General features: G+C 37.1%; 1 protein-coding gene across 7 annotated transcripts in view; it reads right to left on the reverse strand.

Annotated features, from left to right (window-relative positions):
• The window catches only part of Sgk3 (serum/glucocorticoid regulated kinase family member 3), a 125,063-nt gene extending 106,253 nt beyond the window's left edge, over window positions 1-18,810 (reverse strand). For 2 of the 7 annotated variants that reach the window (XM_076835453.1, XM_076835450.1), the window contains exon 1: window positions 18,373-18,810. The gene's annotated coding sequence lies outside the window, so the exon portion shown is untranslated. The remainder of the gene's footprint in view (window positions 1-18,372) is intronic. The other 5 variants (XM_076835449.1, XM_076835446.2, XM_076835451.1 and 2 more) reach the window with 4 other exon arrangements.
• Between the last annotated feature and the right edge of the window lie 2,883 nt (window positions 18,811-21,693).

Below are 21,693 nucleotides of genomic sequence, written 5' to 3' on the forward strand. Positions count from 1 at the left end.
AAAAAAAATTCTAGTATATTTCACTTGTAAATCCTATCACACAAACACAAAAGAACCAAAGACCTGAGAAAATAACCACTGAATTTAAGTCAACTTTAAATTATAGTATCTAAAAGTAATGAAAGTAAATAACTTTGAATTTTAATTTTGTTAAAATAGCTCCCTAAAACATAAGTTTGAATTTGAGTCATTTATCTTGGAAGTGAATTTTCATATTTATACTAGTATGAAATACGAAAATAGTACTTTTAAAGTAATGAGGGAACCAGCTAGGCAAAAGATCAAGGAAAGAGTGGATATGAATGACACTGCAAACCAACTGGGCCTAGGAGACATCTATGGAATATTCCTCGTAACAGCAGAATATACATTCTGCTCAAGTACATATGTTCTCCAAAATAGTCCATATATTAGGCCATAAGAAGGTCTCATGAAATTAAAGGGAACAGAATTTGCACAAAGTAGGTTCTCAAATGGCAATGTAATTAAGTTAGAAAGCAAAAACAAAGAAAATTCAGTAAATTCACAAAACACTTTTGAGTAACCAGTGGGCTAACAAAGAAATCACAAGGGACATCAGAAAAGATTTTTAGATGAATGAGCCAAGTGCAGTGACATGGACCTATAATTCCAGCTACTCAGGAGGGTGAGGCAAGAGAATAGATAATGAGTTGGAAACTGGCTGGGCCACTTAGCAAGACCCTGTCTCAAAAATAAAAAGAGATGGGGATGTAGCTCAGGGACAGAGCACGGGCATGTGTGTGAACCCCTGGATTCAATCCCCAGAAACGGGGTGGAGGGATAACACATTCAGATGGTTGAAATGAAACCATAACATGTCAAACCTCTGAGATGCAGCTAATGCTGTATTTAGAAGGAATAATATAGCTGTAAATGCCTATATTTTAAAAAAGGATGTCTCAAATCAATAGCTTAATTTTCCACCTTAAGAAAATTGAAAAGGTCAGACATGACAGTTGTAGTCCCAGCAATTTGGAAGATTAAGGTAGGAGAATTACTTGAGCCCAGGAGTTAAACATAATAAGACCTCATCTCAAAAAAAAAAAAAAAAAAAGAAAGAAAGAAAGAAAGAGAGAAAAAATAATAATTAATTAAAGCTAAACCCAAAGCAAATAGAAGGAAGGAAGTAATAATGATTAGAGCGTAAATCAATGAAATAAAAAGAAAAACAACATAGAAAATATAAATGACATTAAAAGTGCTTTCTCTGAATAAAATAAACCTTTAGCTAGATTGATCAGGAAGAAAAGATAGAAGACTCATATTACTAAAATCAGGATAAAAAAGGGAATACCACTCTCAACTCACAGAAGTGAAAAGGACTAGAAGAGAATGCTATGAACAATTGTACAGCAATTAATCAGATAACCTAGATATGAAATGGAGAAGTTCACAGAAAAAAATAAACTATCAAAACTAACTCAAGAAGAAATGGAAAATCTAAATATATATATAACAAGTAAAGAAATCAAATCAGTAATTAAAAAAAAAAAAACTTCTACAAAGAAGAACCCTGGTACCAAATGGCTTCACTGGTGAAATCTACCAAATGTTTAAAAAAGAATAAATACCAATCCATTATGAAATCTCACCTCCCCCCTAAAAAAAAGGAATGAATACTTTCCAACTCATTCAGTGAGGCCAGTATTACCATTTTACCAAAATCACATGATTCTATCATGACAAAGTTATAGAACAACATAGATACAAAAATCCTCAATGAAATATCTGCAAACTAAATGTTTATCTCAAGACTGATGTAACATCTGAAAATCAATTAATGTAATACAGACATTTAAAGGACAAAACCAACATGGTTATCTCAATAGATTCAGAAGGGTATCTGAAAAAATTCAACATCCTTTACTAATTTAAAGCATTCAACAAACTAGGAATAGAAGGGATTTTCCTCAAGCTAACAAAGGCCATTATGGAAAACCCATAGCTTACATCATTTATAGTGATGAAAAGGTAAATGGTTTCTCCCTGAGATCGGTAACAAGACAAGCAATATCAGTGCTCTCCAATTCTATTCAACTGGAGGTTCTAGCAGAGCAATTGGGCAAGAAAAAATAAATTTTAAAAGGCATCCAGATTGGTAAGGAAAAAAGTAAAGCTATTTCTGTGTCCAATGAAATGGTCTTGAATATAGAAAATTCTAAAGAATACACAAAAATTATTCAAACAAATAAATGAATTCAGCAAGAGTACAGGATACAAGATCAATTTTAAAACAATTGTATTTCCATACAGTGGTATTGAATAAATACAGACAATTTGATTTCCAATAGCATCAAAAAGAAGAAAATGCGGTCTGGGGCTGCAGCTCAGTGGTAGGGCACCTGCCTTGCACATGTGTGAGGCACTGGATTCGATCCTCAGCACCACATAAAAATAAATAAATAAAGATGTTGTGTCCATCTACAACTAGAAAAAAAATATTTTTAAAAAAGCAAAAGAAAATGCTTGGGAATAAATTCTAACAAAAGTGCACTGAAAACTACAAAACACTGTTGAAAAAAGTTAAAGACTTTAGTAAATGAAAACATGACCCACATTCATGGATCAAAAGACTTAATATTGTTAAGAAGTTAACAGTCTTCATAGTAATCTTCAGATTCAATGCAAAAACCACAGTTGTCCTTTTTTCAGAAATCAATAAACTGATCCTAAAATTCATATGAAAAAACATGGGATCCAAAATAGTCAAAGTAGTCTTGAAATTAAAGGCATAAAAATAGGAAAAGAAGAACTTAAATTATCACTATTTGCGGACAACATGATTCTATACCTAGAAGACCCAAAAGGGTCTACAAAGGAACTACTAGAACTAATAAATGAATTCAGCAAAGTGGCAGGATATAAAATCAACACGCATAAATCAAAGGCATTTCTGTATATCAGCGACAAAACTTCTGAAATGGAAATGAGGAAAAACACCCCATTCACAATATCCTCAAAAAAAATAAAATACTTGGGGAATCAACCTAACAAAAGAGGTGAAAGATTTATACAATGAAAACTACAGAACCCTAAAGAGAGAAATAGAAGACGATCTTAGAAGATGGAAAAATATACCCTGTTCATGGATAGGCAGAACTAACATCATCAAAATGGAGATATTACCAAAAGTTGTCTATAGGTTTAATGCAATGCCCATCAAAATCCCAATGGCATTTCTTGTAGAAATAGATAAAGCAATCATGAAATTCATATGGAAAAATAAAAGACCCAGAATAGCAAAAGCAACTCTAAGCAGGAAGTGTGAATCAGGCGGCATAGCGATACCAGATTTCAAACTATACTACAGAGCAATAGTAACAAAAACAGCATGGTACTGATACCAAAACAGGCGGGTGGACCAATGGTACAGAATAGAGGACACAGAGACTAATCCACAAAGTTACAACTATCTTATATTTGATAAAGGGGCTAAAAGCATGCAATGGAGGAAGGATAGCATCTTCAACAAATGGTGCTGGGAAAACTGGAAATCCATATGCAACAAAATGAAACTGAATCCCCTTCTCTCGCCATGCACAAAAGTTAACTCAAAATGGATCAAGGAGCTTGATATCAAATCAGAGACTCTGCGTCTGATAGAAGAAAAAGTTGGCTCCGATCTACATATTGTGGGGTCGGGCTCCAAATTCCTTAATAGGACACCCATAGCACAAGAGTTAATAACAAGAATCAACAAATGGGACTTACTTAAACTAAAAAGTTTTTTCTCAGCAAAAGAAACAATAAGAGAGGTAAATAGGGAGCCTACATCATGGGAACAAATATTTACTCCTCACACTTCAGATAGAGCCCTAATATCCAGAGTACACAAAGAACTCAAAAAATTAAACAATAAGAAAACAAATAACCCAATCAACAAATGGGCCAAGGACCTGAACAGACACTTCTCAGAGGAGGACATACAATCAATCAACAAGTACATGAAAAAATGCTCACCATCTCTAGCAGTCAGAGAAATGCAAATCAAAACCACCCTAAGAAACCATCTCACTCCAGTAAGATTGACAGCCATTATGATGTCAAACAACAACAAGTGCTGGCGAGGATGTGGGGGAAAAGGGTACACTTGTACATTGCTGGTGGGACTGCAAATTGGTGCGGCAGTATGGAGATTCCTGGGAAAGCTGGGAATGGAACCACCATTTGACCCAGCTATTGCCCTTCTCAGACTATTCCCTGAAGACCTTAAAAGAGAGTACTACAGGGATACTGCCACATCAATGTTCATAGCAGCACAATTCACAATAGCTAGACTGTGGAACCAACCCAGATGCCCTTCAATAGATGAATGGATAAAAAAATGTGGCATTTATACACAATGGAGTATTACTCTACACTTAAAAATGACAAAATCATGGAATTTGCAGGGAAATGGATGGCATTAGAGCAGATTATGCTAAGTGAAGCTAGCCAATCCCTAAAAAACAAATGCCAAATGTCTTCTTTGATATAATGAGAGCAACTAAGTACAGAGCAGGGAGGAAGAACAGGAGGAAAAGATTAACATTAAACAGAGACATGAGGTGGGAGGGAAAGGGAGAGAAAATGGAAATGGAAGGAGACCCTCATTGTTATACAAAATTACATATAAGAGGTTGTGAGAGGAATGGGAAAAAAAACAAGGAGAGAAATGAATTACAGTAGATGGGGTAGAGAGAGAAGATGGGAGGGGAGGGGAGGGGGGATAGTAGAGGATAGGAAAGGTTACTAATATGGCATTATGTAAAAATGTGGATGTGTAACCGATGTGATTCTGCAATCTGTTTTGGGGATAAAAATGGGAGTTCATAACCCACTTGAATCTAATGTATGAAATATAATATGTCAAGAGCTTTGTAATGTTTTGAACAACCAATAAAAAAAAGGAGAAAAAAAGAAAAAGAACAAAGTTACAGGATTCACACTTCCTGATTTCAAAATTTTCTACAAAGCTACATTAAGCTAATAAGGACAGTGTGGCAATGACAGTAAGCTAGACAGATCAATGGGCTTTAACTGAAAACAGAGAAATATACCTTTATATTTTTTCATCAATTGATTTTTTACATGAATACCAAGACAATTCAGCAAAAATTAGTCAAAAAATAATGCTAGGTCAATTGAATACCACATGCAAAAGAATGAAGTTGGACCTGTACCTTACTATTAATAAAAATTAGCTCAACAACAACAACAACAAAAACCCAGAAAAGCAAATCTCTCTAATTTTGGGTTAGGTAATAATTTCTTAGATGATATGATACTAAAAATACAAGCAACAAAATAAAAAATAGATAAACTGAAATTTATCAAAAATTGAAACTTTTGCGATTCAAGGAAATCATGAAAATGAAAAGAAAGCTCACAGAAGGGGAGAAAACATTTGCAAATTATATATCTGATATATCCAAAATATATAAAGAACTCTTATAATTCAACAATAAAAAGACAATCCAAAGTTAAAAAGGGGGGCAAAGAATCTGTACATTCCTCTGAATAAGACATTTAATGGGTTAATAAGCATATGAAAGCATGTACAATATCAATAGTAATTAGGGAACTACAAATCAAAACCACAATGAAATACCATTTCATATCTACTAAAATAAAAAGACAACAAAAAGTGTTGGAGAGCATGTGGAGAAATCTGAACCTCCATACATTACTGGTATTCCTCCACAACTTAAATTAATTACTATATGACCTAGCAATTCTGCTCCTAGGTATACACTTAAGAAAAATGAAAACACATATCCACATAAAAATATGTCCAAAAAATTCATAGTTCCATTATTTACAATAGCCAAAAAGTGTAAAACAATTGAAATATCCACCAATGGATGAATGAATAAACAAAATATGGTATATCTACACAACAGAATATTTCTTCAGCAATAAAAGAAATTAAATACCATATATTACATCATAAAGGAAACTTGAAAACATTATGCTAAATGAAATAAATTCACAAAAGAACACACAGTATATGCTTCAATTTTTCATGAAATGTTCAAAAGAGGCAAATCTTCAGAGGGAAAATAGATCTGGTTGTTCCCAGAAGCTGAAGGAAGAATGGATGGGAATAACTCATAATGGGGTCTAGAGTTTCTTCTTGGGGTGATAAAAGTTCTGGAATGAAATAATGGGGGTAGCCACACAATTCTGTGAATAACCAATGAATTAGGTTGGTTGGTTTGTTGAATTGGAGTTTAAAAGGGCAAATTTAATGTCATGGGAATTATATCTCAATAAACCTATTTTTAAAATATTAAATATGAGACCCTTCCTTTGAAACTAAAAGTTTGCAGATTCTTTCTAGATTTTCTACATATATAATTTTGTACACTATGAGCAATGGAAGTTTTACTTCTTCCTTTTTAATCTTAATAACTTTTTTTTCTCCTTATTACACTGTCTAGGACTTCAGTAGAATGTTGAAGTGGTAATAGTCGGCATCCTGTCTTACTTCCCTGTTTTGAAGAATGTTTTCAATATTTCACACTTCGATGTAATATTAGCTCATCGGTTTGTTTTGCAGATAACTCCATATCAGATTGAAGAAGTTTCTTTCTATTCCTAATTTGCTAAAAGAGTATGTATGTGTGTTTCTTACAAATCTTGTTTTTTTAATCAGATGTTTTTCCTTTATCCAGATAATCATGATTTTTCTCTTTTAGTTTATTGACATTGGTGAATTACATTAGTTCATTTTCCAGTGTTAAGTGCATTCTTGGAATAAACACAACTTATATTTTTTTAAAAACTATAAGAGACTCTAGTGTCTTCTCCACTCACTGAGACATTTTACTTCTTAAAATTTCTCAATCATCTGAATTTTCTCAGCATTTGTATTAGTCCATTTGTGCAACTATAACAGAATACTGAGACTGGATAATTTATAAAGAACAGAAACTGATTTCTCATAGGGCTGTGGTTGTGGATTAGAGTCAGAGCATATGTGTGAGACCTGGATTTGGTCCCCAGAACCACAACACAAAGGAAAAGAAGGAAAGAAATGGATTTCTCACAGCTCTGGAGGCTGGGAAGTCTAAGATTAAGGTGCCAGCATCTGGTAAGAGCCACCTTGCTACATCTTCACATAGCAGACAGTAGAAAGGATGAAGATAGACCAACTCTGTGTCCTCAAATGGCAAAAGAGCAGAGGAGGACAAACCACTCCCATAACCCCTTTTTAATGGCAGCATCAATCAGTTCCAGAGGTCCAATCCCCAATAACCTAAACATCTCCGAAAAGGCTCCACCTTCCAGTACTGTTACGTTGGGATTAAGTTTCCAACACATGAATTTGAGGAGACATATTCAGACCCCAGCACCATCTTCATCCAGGAATGTAAATACAATTTATTAGGTAATAGAACCATTGTATATTGTAGCTTACAAAGAACTCAGAACTGAAATGTCCTATCAGTTTTACTTAGTTAATAGGAGTTCATCCCAGTATCTGCCAAGTTAATGTTCAACAAAAATCAGCAAAGTTATTTCTCTACTTCCAAGGATTAATGGAAGTGGTGATGGTTATCTTTGTTAGGGATTTTAGAATATGATAGTAGTATTTGTTATCATTGGCAAGTTCAATGGACTTTGGATGCTAAAAGAATTAGTGTGGCAGTTAGATAACATAAGACATTCAGATTCTGTGGTTCAGAATTTAACACAAGCAACTTTTAAAGCAGGAATTTTAAGGATTTTTCTATTAGGCAGGAACTACACGATATTTAAAACCTCTTTAGTTTTCTTCTTGAAATCTGGCACTAGTTTCTAGATTAAATCATTAATACTAACAATAAAAAGGTAACAATGAGGGGCTGGGGCTCAGTGGCAAAGCACTTGCCTAGCACATGTGAAGCACTGGGTTCGATCCTTAGCACACATAAACAACTAAAATAAAGACATTCTGTCCACCTACAAGAATTTTTTTTTTTTAAAGTTCACAATGAATAACATTTTTCAAACTCCCTTAACTACTGCCTTACCAGCAGGTGGTAATCTGGGTAGGTACTCAATAAATATATGTTTCTTTCTCTTTGCTCTCTGCAAGGTAAAATACAGGTGACAAATGATAATAACTACAAAAAATAAAACTGATGAAAGAGAATATTTGATTTAGCATATACAATTGAAAATGGCAGAATTATCTAAACACATAAAGTAAACCAACTAGGAAACAACTGAGTCTTCATTTGGCAAAATACTGCAGATAATTTCAATTAAGTGGTTATTCCAAATAAGCCAACGAAAACTTAGGGTTTGGCTGTATTTGCATCAGAATTTCCTAATGGAATGCTTCATAATGAACAATAGTCACAGCATTTGAAAGCACTGAGGGGGAAAAAGCCATGGCAAGGTGCCTGCAAAATACTACTGTTTTGAGATAAGACTATGAATGCATTGTTTAAGAAGGATTTAAAACAATAACAACTGGGCTGGTGTTGTGGCTCAGAGGCATAGCACTTGCCTAGCACGTGTGAGGCAATGGGTTCCATCCTCAGCACCACATAAAAATAAATAAGTAAAATTAAGGTATTGTGTCCATCTACAACTAAAAATGTTTAAAAAAAAACACACAACAACAACTTTACTAAAGATGTATACATGGATAAGACACTAGAGAAAGATCTAGTTTTAAAAAGAAACTCCAGGACATGATTTTTACAATTAAAATAATTGTAATAAATAAAAATGAGTTGCATATTCACAGTTATATATATTATATATACTATATAAAATATATAAACCTATATATAAAATATATATACATATGCATATATATTTATATGATATAGTGAAAGTCTGTTTCCCACCCATTCCTATCCACTCACTTCTCATCCTCCAATCTCAAGTAAACATTGTAAATTTCCTATGTATAGTTTCCAAGTCTCTCTATGCTTAGACAAGCAAACAATATATATTCTTATTTTTTCTTTGTCCTTCCACACAGAGGTGGTATTTTATTCACAGTGTTCTTAATCTAACAGGCAGCTGCGCACGGTGACACACACCTATAATCCCAGAGGTTCAGGAGACTGAGGCAGAAGATCATGAGTTCAAAGCCAGCCTCAGCAATTTAACAAAGCAACTTAGTGAGACCCTACCCTGTCTCTAAATAAAAAAAAAAAAAAAAAAAAAAAAAAAGGACTGGAATGTGGTTCAGTGGTTAAGTGCTGAAAAGTTCAATCCTCAGTACCAAAAAATAATAATAATAAAAATAAATCTCACGGGCTGGGGTTGTAGCTCAGTGGTAGAGCACTTGCCTAGCATGTGTGAGGCACTGGGTTTAATTCTCAGCACCACATATAAATAAATAAAGTCCACTGACAACTAAAAAAATATTTTTTAAAAAATAAAGTAAAATAAAAAATAAATCTCACAAGAAAATTTTTTAATCCTAATAAGTCCAATGAAAGTAATACATAACTTCCATAGGGACAGGGCCTTTTGTTCATACCTGAGTGGACTTTTAAAAAGGAAGAACAAAAATAAGAGACAAAAATGAGAAAAACATTTTTAAACCAAAGAAGAGAAAATAATGTTAATATTCATGAGAGTCTAAGAACCATTTTTTAAAAATATTTATTTCTTTAGTTTTTAGGTGGACACAGTATCTTTTTTTAAAAAAAAAAGAGAGAGAATTTTTTAATATTTATTTTTCAGTTTTTCGGTGGACACAACATCTTTATTTTATTTTTATGTGGTGCTGAGGATCGAACCCAGTGCCTCACACACCCTAGGTGAGCGCGCTACCACTTGAGCCACACCCCCAGCCCTAAGAACCATTTTTTTTTAAAAGTAGTTTAAAGTCTTCCAAATGCTTATTAACAATGGCCCCAGTCCAAATAAGCAAATAATTTGGTATTGTCATGCTTCAGTTTTAGTACCATTATCACTGAGATGCTGAACAAAAACATCTTTTCAAAATCGGTACCTGGTAGGTACCAGGGAATGAACTCAGGGGCACTCGACCACTGAGCCACATCCCCAGCCCTATTTTGTATTCTATTTAGAGACAGGGTCTCACTGAGTTGCTTAGTGCCTCGCTTTTGCTGAGGCTGGCTTTGAACTTGTGATCCTCTTGCCTTAGCATCCCAACTTGCTGGGATTATAGGCATGCACCACCGCACCTGGCTCAAAAACCTTTCTTATTCATATTTATGAAAAAAATATGCCTTTACTCTTAGTGTGGCTTAAGTTGCTATTGTGTTGGTGCAAAGCTCCTCATCATGTCTGGCCCTAGCACCTCTACAGGTGAGCTGAAGTTGGTATGCATAGACTATCAGTCCTGACCCTCCTTGATTTCTATCTCTTGTGGAGGTTTTTAGAAGAGACCTAGCATTTTTGAACTAATATTGCTTCCTATCTGATTCCCACGGATCCAACCCAATCCAGGATCATACCTCTCCACATCTCTACTGATGAAAATCTGTAGAGAAAGGAATCTTGATATACTACTTCTGAAAGCTTGCTAAGCTTTGTTAGAATAGCTTCTTTGTCTTCAATTTAGATGAAAAAAAAGGTAATTTTTAAGCCAGATACTTCAAAATTTGGACATATTTTCTAAAAGGAACAGTGGTCATATCTGGGAGTTATCTTTCCAGACTAGGACACTCTATGCAACCCATTAGATGACTGACATCTTCAATAGAAAAACAGCCCAAAACAATGCTGTTGCAATCATAGGGACAAAAATAATTATAAATAGTTTTAAATTTTTTAGTTCATGCCAATGCTTAAGGAAAAACAGCTTATTTAGAGAAAAGGAGGTGGGTGGAGATTTCTGTGGATATTTGAAAGGAATTACTGGGTATTCTCAAGGGCTTTGAAGGTTTGAAACCACTAGTTCTTTATAATGTCTACCTTTCCTTCCAAACTAAAAGCTTTCTTTTTCTTTATTAAAGGCCTGCTCTTAAATGTATCACCATGATTATTATCTTTTTTGCTCAAGACCAAAATGAAGAGAGTGAGATGGAGAAAAGGATAGAGAGAAAATTTCTTGAAGCAAGAATTTCAAGAAAAGAAAAAAAGAACAAGGTTAAAAAGGAGACTGGATGGGTGCAGTGACGCATGCATATAATCCCTGCAGCTTGGGAGGCTGAAGCAGAAGGATCACAAGTTCAAAGCCAGCCCAGCAAAAGCAAGGCAGTAAGCAACTTAGCAAGACCCTGTCTCAAAATAAAACACAAAAAATTAGGGCTGGGGATGTGGCTCAGTGGTCAAGTGCCCTGAGTTCATGAGTTCAATCCCTGTTCCCCCCGCCCCACAAAAAAGGGAGACTAAACTCTTGGAAAGAAGGAGAGGTCACAAAAGGATATAGGAGGCAAGTGTGGGCTATAGTTTGTATATATGTGCCACTAGAGAGGAAAAGGGAGATGTCAGAACAGACACACATGCTGTGTGGAAAAACTGGTGGTGTGAGTATGTAAAGAGGGAAATGTGTGCATGAAATTACACTGTTTCTAACCCTGAGACAGTCTATACTGTAATAGGATCATAAGAAACTTCAAGATCACCTATTCCCACCACTGGCAGCAGAGCTGTTAAACCAGTTACTTCAGCAATGTGCTTATCTTTAGTTCAGCTGTTTGATTTATAACAACTTTACAGAAGCCATTTTTCCCTTGGTTTGAATCCATTATTTCTGCTTCTTTTTTTTTTTAGTGATTATGATCAATCATGAGAATACTTTTAGCATTTCTTTTGTTAAGTATCTTAAATATTTTAGATGTACTTAAAATACTAATACTGACTGACCCCCATTAGAAGGACATGTACTTCATGTTGGTTTGGATGGATTTGTCAGTTCATCCACACACCCTCACCTCATCCCCTTTATGAGCAGGAGTAGAAATTTCCAATAGTGTTAGCCAGGTTTGGGGTATGGCAGGTAGCCAGGAAACACAGTAAAATAACTAGTTCAAAGGTGCATGGAATCTGTGACGTTGGTTGGCTCTATGAGCATGATTCTCTAACCAACAAAGCAAGTCTGTATAGAGAATGTTTCTGGCACTGAAAATGTGTATGTGAACACACAAATAAAATTCTGAAGGATATATTCTAAAATGCTACTAGTAGTTATAAGGAGTGATAAGTTTACTAGTGACTTTTTTTTTTAATGGACAGGGGTCTGGCTATGTTGCCTATGCAGGCCCAAAACTCCTAGGTTCAAGATATCCTTCTGTTTCTTAGATATCCCCCCATGTGGCTGGAACTACAGGCACATGCCAATGTACTCAGAATAGTGATTTTTATTTTCCCCTCTTACTTTTCAAAAACATTTATTATTAAAAAAATGTATTACTTTGGTAAGTAATAGAAATAGATAAACAAGTATCAAGTGGAATACTATGCAACTGTCAAAACTAATGATAGAAATCAATAAAGTCTATGAGAAAGTGTTAAATAAGAAACAAAAGAACAAAATGCATAGATAATTCTCATTTTTTAAAAACTACATATAGAGGTATAGAAATTTATATAAGCAAGGAAAAAAGTCCAGACATCAAACTTAGCAATGGTTATCTTTGTGGGTAAAATTAGAGTAGCAAGGACTTATTATTACACATGATTCTCAATTACTTGAATTTAAGGGTGTGCATTTTTTAAATTAAAAGTAATGTTTAAAAATATGACACAGTTGGGTGTGGTGGTGCATGCCTATAATCCCAGTGACTTGGGAGTCTGAGGCAGGAGGATTACAAATTCAAGAACAGCCTCAGCAATTTAGTGAGGCCCTAAGCAACTTATTGAGACCCTCTCTCAAAAAATAAAAAGGGTTGGAGATTTAGCTCAGTGGTAAAGTGCCTCTGGGTTCAATTCCCAGTGTCCCCCAAAATTGAAGTAAAAATTAAAATAAATAAAAATAAAAAATGAAACAAACTAAAAAATAGGGGAAAAGGTGCACAATTAGTATTTTCTTGGGAAACTAAGGATATGACTCCAAAATTCCCTTTTAAATGTTCATACACGCACACATACACACATATAAACAATGCATATGCATTACAGTATATAAAATTTATATAATGATCTTATATATATGTTGGCATCCTGAGTTGGAAACTGCATCATTCTAAGTTATCTCTGATCTATTTTTATTTAAAAGACAAGAAAGTTAGGGGGAGAAGTTGTAGCTCAGTGGTAAAGCACTAGCCTAGCACATGTGGGATACTGGGTTTGAGTTTCAGCATCACATAAAAATAAATAGAGTAAATGCATTGTGTCCATATACAACTAATGATGGGGGAGGAGAGAGAGATACTTAAAAAAAAAAAAAAAAAAAGACTGGAAAGTGAATAACTAGAACAAGGTTGGGTATGCTGGCATACCCGTAGTCCTAGGTACTTGGGAGATCAAGGCAAGAAGATTCCTTTAGCCCTTGAGTTTGAAGCCAGCCTAAGTAACGTAACTAGATTCTATCTTTAAAAAAAAAAAAAAAAAAAAAAAAAAAAAAAGCCAACCCTGGAATAATAAAGTTCTTTCTCATTTCCAAACTCAAGCAAGCAAATTAGTGGAGTCTTAGTGAAGTACCTCCATACTCAAAGAAGTTTCATCTAGCAGTCTGTGGACTAGCTAATCCATCCGTGAGTTCTATTTTTGTAGATGAATACATTTTATATGAAATCCATTTTACCAATAAAGAACAAAATGTTTGGTATTAACTAACTGAGCAAATACATCAGGAAACCAGATGGAAGCAATTAACCTGAATCATGCTCATTAGTATATACTATGTGAATGCAATGTTATCTCTTCAAAATCACAGACCGGTGAAAAGAATAAACATCATTTCAATATTACAGGTGTTACCAAAATGGAGTAATGTTTTAAAAGGGTACAAAATCTAGGCCATTGCCCAGTGAAAAACCTATCAAATCAACCTTACTCTTAAGTTAAAAGTAACTAAACCAGCTCTCTGCATTTTTAATCATCTGCAAACAAACTCACTTCATGGCCTGAAGAAAGAGATTCCTATAAGAAGACTTCTGCAGTTGGTGGTACAAAGAGACTCTGCCCACCAGGATTCTCTCATGCTAACAGATATGTCCAGTCCTTCCCATACTTCAATTCCATATAGGTCTTTTTTATGCTTTTGGCCCCATGGGAGCAGAGCTGTCTGCTAGGAATCCTTCACCATGAGATCTAATTTATATCTCTTATTTCACCCACAAACCTCCTGTTTTTTCTTTCAATCAAACATGTTATTAAGCCAGGCAAACTCACATGGCTGTAATCCCAGTGGCTTGGGCAGCTGAGACAGGAGGATCATGAGTTCAAAGCGATCAATGATGAGACGCTAAGCTACTCAGTGAGACCCTGTCTCTAAATAAAATACAAAATAGGGTGGGGGATGTGGATCAGTGGTACCCCTCCACTGAAAATCATGTTCTCAGTCTCTTACCCTACAATTCCCTTTATATCATTACCTCTTTCACACATCCACAACATTACCCAAGAAAACAGATTTTGGTTCTGAATGATAGAAGAATTGTGGCTACAAGGAGATAAGTTTAGGTTTTCAGGACCCATGGGAAATAGGAAAGGACCTGAGAAATCAGACACTGCACACTTCTCTAACTCCCTCTCAAAGCCCCCAGGCTCAGCCTTAGCCTTGGCAATACAATTGTACTGGTTGCTCCTCTGAATTGACCTTTAAGGTCTCATTTCCATCTCACCTTCCTTGGCAATGATAATTAACTCAAAGCTTGCACTGGGTTAGATTATGTTGATGTGAACTACAGGGTGTAGAAATGGTATCTCTTAGATTTACCACTTCTCTCCATGAAAAAAAAAATGTTTATAGTGAAATAAGAATAAAGACTCCACATACAGAATGAAATAGGTAAAGGAAAACAGACTTTGAGTGGTTTAGTGGTTTAAAATAATGTGAGAGCTGTTTCTATCAGGAATAACATGTTATATAACTTGAGTTTCATGAATCAGCAGTTTAGTCAGTAATTTACATGAATTTTTTAAAAAAGAAAGAAACCATGAGGATTGGAAAAGGTAAAAGTGGTTTCTCAAACAAGACAGGTGTCATAAGAATTTTATCCCACCCTCATTTAGAAGGCTGACAGGCAAATGACTCAGTCTGGCTTCATTAAAGGTTTCTTACCAGATAATATCCCTCATAGGGAAGGCCATCCCATATATCACTTCTCCCTGATAACAATTCCTCCGCCTAGGTAATGGCCATATTTTCCTCTCTAATTTCCATCTGGGGATCACATACTTAAGATACAGAAAATTATGCTTACAGGATATACATAGTTGAGAATTTTTCTGTTTTTTTATTTTATTTTTTGAGGGGAGTACTAGGGATTGAACACAGGGGTACTCAGCCTCTGAGCCACATCTCCAGCCCTATTTTGTATTTTATTTAGAGACAAGGTCTCACTGAGTTGCTTAGCACCTTGCTTTTATTGAGGCTGGCTTTGAACTCGAGATCCTCCTGTCTTAGTCTCCCTAGCTGCTGGGATTACTGGTGCACCACCTTAGCCAGCTCTAATTTTTCTGTTTTTTAAAAACATGATCCTTTTTACTAAAGTAATATCAATATTTCAACACATACACACACTCTGAGTAATCTCAGATACTTGTAAAAAAAAAAAAAAAATGAAGGGTGAGGTTGTAGCTCAGTAATAGTGCACTTGCCTAACAAGTATGAGGCCCTGGGTTTGAATCCTAGCAATGCAAAGAAACAAAAAAGACAAAACACAGTGTGTTTGAACTAAGCAGCTTAGAATCTACATAAGAAAGCTGTCAACACAAACACTAACACCATGCGTTCAATCCAGACACTTTCAAAATCAGAAGGAAAAAAAATAGAATGAGAAGGGAAAATAAAAAATAACAAAACTATTTTCTTTTTCAAAAACCAGGGATGATGGGCTGGGGTTGTGGCTCAGTGGCAGAGCGCTTGCCTAGCATGTGTGAGGCATTGTGTTTGATTCTCAGCACCGCATATAAATAAATATAAATAATAAAGGTCCATCAACAACTAAAAAATAATTTTTTAAAAAAAGGGATGACAAATCCTAAGAAATTAATCCAAAGGGTTTTCCTGTCCCTTTTGTAGAAAAGGTAGTATTTGTAGCAGATGCTATTTGATAAAAGAAAAGCACTAGATTAGGCCTAGAAATCTCTTTGGCATAAATCAATTATGAGAGGTGTGTTTTGAAAGCAGAAGATATCGGCAGTCGTTTGGAGTCATTCATTCCAAGGAATGTTTATTACAGGCCTGCACGTGCCAGGCTCTGTCCACATGCCTACTCTAGTCAAGTGCTGCCTCTCACCAGCTGTGTAATCAGGGCTACATCATGTTAACATTTCTCAGCTTCAGTTTCTTCAGTTGAAAAAATGAGAATAAAAAATGGCTACCAACCTCACAAGGTTTCTGATGACATCTAAGTATGTCTGAAGGCACTCTGTAAACTAAGAAAGTATTAGGTGCCGGAGTGCTACTAACATCTGTTGTGCCATAAATTATATCAAAGGGAAGTGAGTCTTCCTGCTTCAAGAAGTACTTTATAATCCCATTAAATAAGGTTTATGGTCTCATTTAATCACCTCCCTGGAAATTTAAATATTTGAGAGAGAGAGACAGACAGACAGACAGACACACACACACACACACACACACACACCAGGGCACTAGGAGGGAGACCAGAAGAAAGAGATGTATGGATTTTGATTACATTTGTAGTCATTATAACGAAAAAAAAAACATATCTATATTATTTAGTCCCCATTTCAGATCTCAATCAACTTGGCCATCAGGCCAAAGTGCTCTTTGAAGAGGTTATTTTATTCTGGAAAAGCATCCTATATATATCTACAAATGACAAAATGAACACCTATGAGGCTGACCCACCAACTCAGTGTTACCAACAGCAAGGGTCAGTAAAATGAGGAAACATAATTTACATCAATGTGTACAAACCAAAATGTTATTTTATCATCCAATCTGATCCTGGCACCTAAAGCCATGTCCTATGAATTGTCAAACAGATTAGGAAACAAAGTTCCTTTAAAAAACAAAATGAGGCTCCATTCAGTGGCAGTTGAAAAAAGGGGGAAGTTCTGGTTTCTCCAGTTAGCTATTGGGCTCCAAGGTAAAATGGCAAGACTATTTTACAGAAGCCGCTTGGGATCTGGTGAGACCTGCTTGCAACAGGTCTCATTCCCTGGAGCTACAGACTCGCTTCCCCATCGAATGCAGGGGTGGCAGCTTGTCTTATGGGAGTGGTGGCCAAGGGGGCCAGAAGGCACACCCAGCGCTAAAATATGCCTGAAACTTCCCTCTGTTTCCAGCTCTTGCTATGACATTCGGGGAACTAATGTATGCACAGTCCCTTCATGATTAGAACCGCTATAATTTAAAATCTTGAATTAAGAATTTGAGTTAATATTTATAAAGCACTTTAGAGCCCCTTATGCAGGAAGAGCTAAGAGGCACATAGAGAGGGCACTTCCCCATGGGTTGGGTGAATACTCAACCTAATGAGAAGGGAGAGAGAATCAAACTACACAACAGTCTATTTTCATCCCGACAAAGATTTTGAAATTGTAGTGCTCTGTATTCATTCTTTAATCTCAAATACACCCTGTAGAGCCTGTTGTGCCGGACTGAAATTCTACTCATGGTTCAGAAATACCCGTGCAAAACTGAGAACTGAAGTTGCAAGAGAAGAATCCTTTCTCTTCTCTATGTTACCTTATGCTCTCGTTTCTGTTAGTAACCATCACTAAAAATGCCTCTAGATGGTACATACCAGTGCTAAAACTGAGAGAATTAACACAGACTGACTTGAAAAGAGACCAAAGGGTTCAAGTCGCTGAGAACTTCAAAGAACAGCAGCGCCTTGAAGTCTCGCCCTAACAGCTCGGCTGACAACAGGTAAAGGACTCCTCCAGTGCACCCCTCCCGCGGCCACCCGCAACCCCGAGCCTCGCAGGTGACCCGCACCCACTTCCTCCTCGCGTGAGGTCTTCTGTCCCCCCTTCGTTGCCCGATCCTCTAGGCTAGGGGCTGCGCCCAGAGTAACTGTCCTCCCACCGACACCCCTCGGGCGTTCAGGAATGTCAAAGCACAAGCCGAATTCACCTCGAGGAAACAAAAGACCACAAACTGAGTCTGGGGGCTGGGCGGGGGTGTTGCTTTTTCCCTGCAGACCTTCTCGGAGATTCCCGGGGGAATCCGGGAAAGTCACGTTTGCTCGAGGAGCTGTAGCAGTCGAGGCCCCGGGCAGCCCTCGCCCCGCCCCGTCTCCTCCCGCGTAGGGGCTCCGACCGCGGCCCGGACCGCACGGACCCTCCCGCCGGCCCGGCACCTACCCGGCTCCGCGGTGCTGCCTCCCGGCGCCGCGGGCGCCGAGTCAAGCGCGCTCGCGCTTCCTCCTTCCCGGCAGGGCCGCCGGGCGCTGGCGTTTCCTCCCTGACGCGTCACGGCGGCCGGGGACTCCTCCCGTGGGGCGGCGAGGGCAGCCGGCAGTTCGCCGGGGAAGGCTCCCGCTCCAAGTCCGGGGCACGAACAACCGGGAACCGCGAGCGGGTGGCGGCCCGTGTCCGGCAGGGGCTGCAGGCTGCGCAGCCCCGCTCAGGCCCGCCGCCCCGGCCGCGGAAACCAGCCTCCTCTCTTCCCCAGAGGACCCGAGCGAAGGGCCGGGCCACCGTGCGCGGTCTGCCCCAGTCACGCGGTGTGCAAAGTTCAACAGGACACCCGTGGATCCTTCTGCGGGCGCAGATCCTTTGTGGTTTCCCGCTGCCCAGCAGATAGTGACCGCTGCCCTGGGCCACGAGAGCCGCGTGGGCCACAGCGACGGGCCAAGGCATGAAAATGGCCTTGGTTTGTGTAGGGAGCAAAGCTGCTTGACCCTCACCAGGGGGGACGAGACACCCCACGAACGGAATGGGGGCCGTGTGGCTTTGTGGACTCAGATAAGTGAAATAAGTATCCAGATACTTTAGGAGAACAACCATGCTTTATTTAACCTTATTTGAAGTTTTCTACTTTTTTTTTTCCCATCAGCAGAATTTTGGCCTTTGTATTTATAGATAGGCCAGAGCTTCCACAAATTGGCAGATCCTGTGTACAGAGAAATATTCTTTATGTGCCTCTTTTTACACCTATTAACTTAAAAAAAAAATTTCTCGTTAATGTCCAAGTCAACTGAGGGCACGCTTAACAGCTTGTTACTTTTATCCTTTGACTGCAGAAGGCTCATTTTAGAGCTCTCCATTTATCTCTTTTCTCCAGATAAGATAAAGAGGTACAGAATGTGAATGGTTGTGGATAAAGTGGTTTAAGATTTTGAAGTAGAGTGGATTTGATTTTGTTCTTGTCGTCGTTTTTGGTCCCACAACACCACTCTAGTTTAGATTGTATACATTATCATTTAAAATAGACCTGAACAACTATTTAAGGATAACCATATTCATGTCACACTTCAGATTTTTTTAATATTTATTTTTTAGTTATAGGTGGACACATACCTTTATTTTATTTTTATGTGGTGCTGAGGATGAACCTAGTGCCTCACACATGCTAGGCGAGTGCTCTACCGCTGAGCCACAACCCCAGCCCCACGCTTCAAATTTTGAAGCAATGATCTATTTTTCAGATTAGAGGACTCCAGAAAATTTGCAACAATCTGTGAACAAATAGACTGCCAAAGGTAATTAGAGGAACTGAGATTCCTGTGAGACTTCCTTAAATTCAGGGGTCATTTCCTTATGTTTTAAAATGATACACAAAGATTTAGCCCCACAAGTAATATTCTTACCATGAATATTCATTTTTACTGCCCATACCACTGTATGACTTTCTCTTCTTAAAAAAAATGGATTGTAAACCAAAATATTTTTTTAGTTGTCAGTGGATCTTTTTTTTTTTAATTTGTTTGTTTATATGCGGTGCAGAGGATTGAATCCACAGCCTCACACATGCCAGACAAGCACTCTACCACTGAGCCAACAATTCCAGCCCACTAAAATATTTTTTATATTTTGAAACATAATAGTCTTACAGAACTTTCTAAACAAAGGTTTTCAGTGGCATTCGGATATGAATATAAGAATAGATGCAATCCTACACATTGCCAATGGTCCTTTAAATCTTTTTCACTGTGGTCCACACACAAAGCAATCCACACAATAAAACACAGACAAGTTCTTTCCTTGTAACAAAACCAACAAATGATCAGTGTATCTCTTAATTAAAGCCATATTCACAGTCTGAAAATTTTCCCAGACAAAAGGAAGTTCTGTGTCAATAAACATCAAGTGGAATGACATCATTCTCACTTTAAAGACAAATCCCTAGCTATCACCACATTTTGCCTTTAAAAAAAAAAAAAAAAAAAAAACATTTGGGAACTATTACAACATTTCCAGGTTCAATTTGTCTTCCTGCTGTGAAGGACACACACACACACACACACACCCTACCTACCACAACACACAAACATTTTAATATACAAAAAGGGATGAACCACTTTCAATTGACAAGAGATATGTATTTTGCTTTTATAATTTGAGACTTGCAGCGTAATAGCTTGATTTCTCAAAAAACTAGGGGAAGTAAATATATTCACAGGCCACTGAGGTTTTTTCAGTTATTTCCCACCCCCTCTGGGATGGAGTCCAGAACCTCACACATGAACACATGATAGGCCAGTGCTCTATTAGTGATCAACACCTTTAGCCCCTAAAATTAATTTTAAGAGCCCATTTTCATGCTGATCACTTTAATCATATTCACTTATAAAGATATAGATTATATGCCCATTTTCTATCATTTCCCATTTAAGTTGTCCCCTCTCCCAGCCAATGAGATGGGGGTCTTGCTATGTTGCTCAAGGCTGGCCTGTAATTTGTAATCCTCCTAAGTAGCTGGGATTAGAGGGATTCACTTAGTTTTCTAATTTAAGTTTCAACTGTAAAAGAAGAGTTAAATGTTCAGCTAAATATCCAGATGATATTTATGCTTTTGTGAAAAGTTTCATGTAAATGCATTTTAAAATAGGAAAGTTGGGTTTTGGTTTTTAGGTTTTTTCAGTCACAGTGTGGGTCCCAACATTTGTGGAGTAGAGATTATGGAATGAGCATTAAAATGGGACAGACTCAGGTTTAACTTCTGGCTTTTCTTCTTTCTGCTGTGGGCAAATCATTTCACCTCTCTGAGCATTGGTCTCATCAGTAACATGAGGATGTAATAGAGTTTTTTCTTCCTCAAAACAGAGATAACAGTGCTTATATCTTGAAATTGCCAATGAGGATCAAATGAACTTGGTAGAATGCCTAGAACATAACATCAATTGATTGCTATGGTTTGAAAGTGTTTTTCAGTGGGGCATAATTGTAATTCCAACAATTTGGGAGGCTGAAGCAGGAGAATTACTAGTTCAAGGCCTGCCTTGGCAGTTTGGCAAGACCCTGTCAAAATTAAAAATACAAAAAAAAAAAAAAAAAAAAAAAGAAGAAGAAGAAGGAAAGAAAGAAAGAAAAAGAAAAAAGAAAGGTGGGGGATGTAGCTTATTGGTAGAAGTTCAATCCCTAGTATTGGAAGAAAAAAAAGTGTTTTTCAAGTTTATTCATTGGAAAAATAATTATGGATGCAACAAGGTTGAGAGGTGATTAGGACATAAGGCCTGTGCC

This window comes from Callospermophilus lateralis, chromosome 16 (assembly GCF_048772815.1).
Source record: "Callospermophilus lateralis isolate mCalLat2 chromosome 16, mCalLat2.hap1, whole genome shotgun sequence".
Lineage (NCBI taxonomy): Eukaryota > Metazoa > Chordata > Mammalia > Rodentia > Sciuridae > Callospermophilus > Callospermophilus lateralis.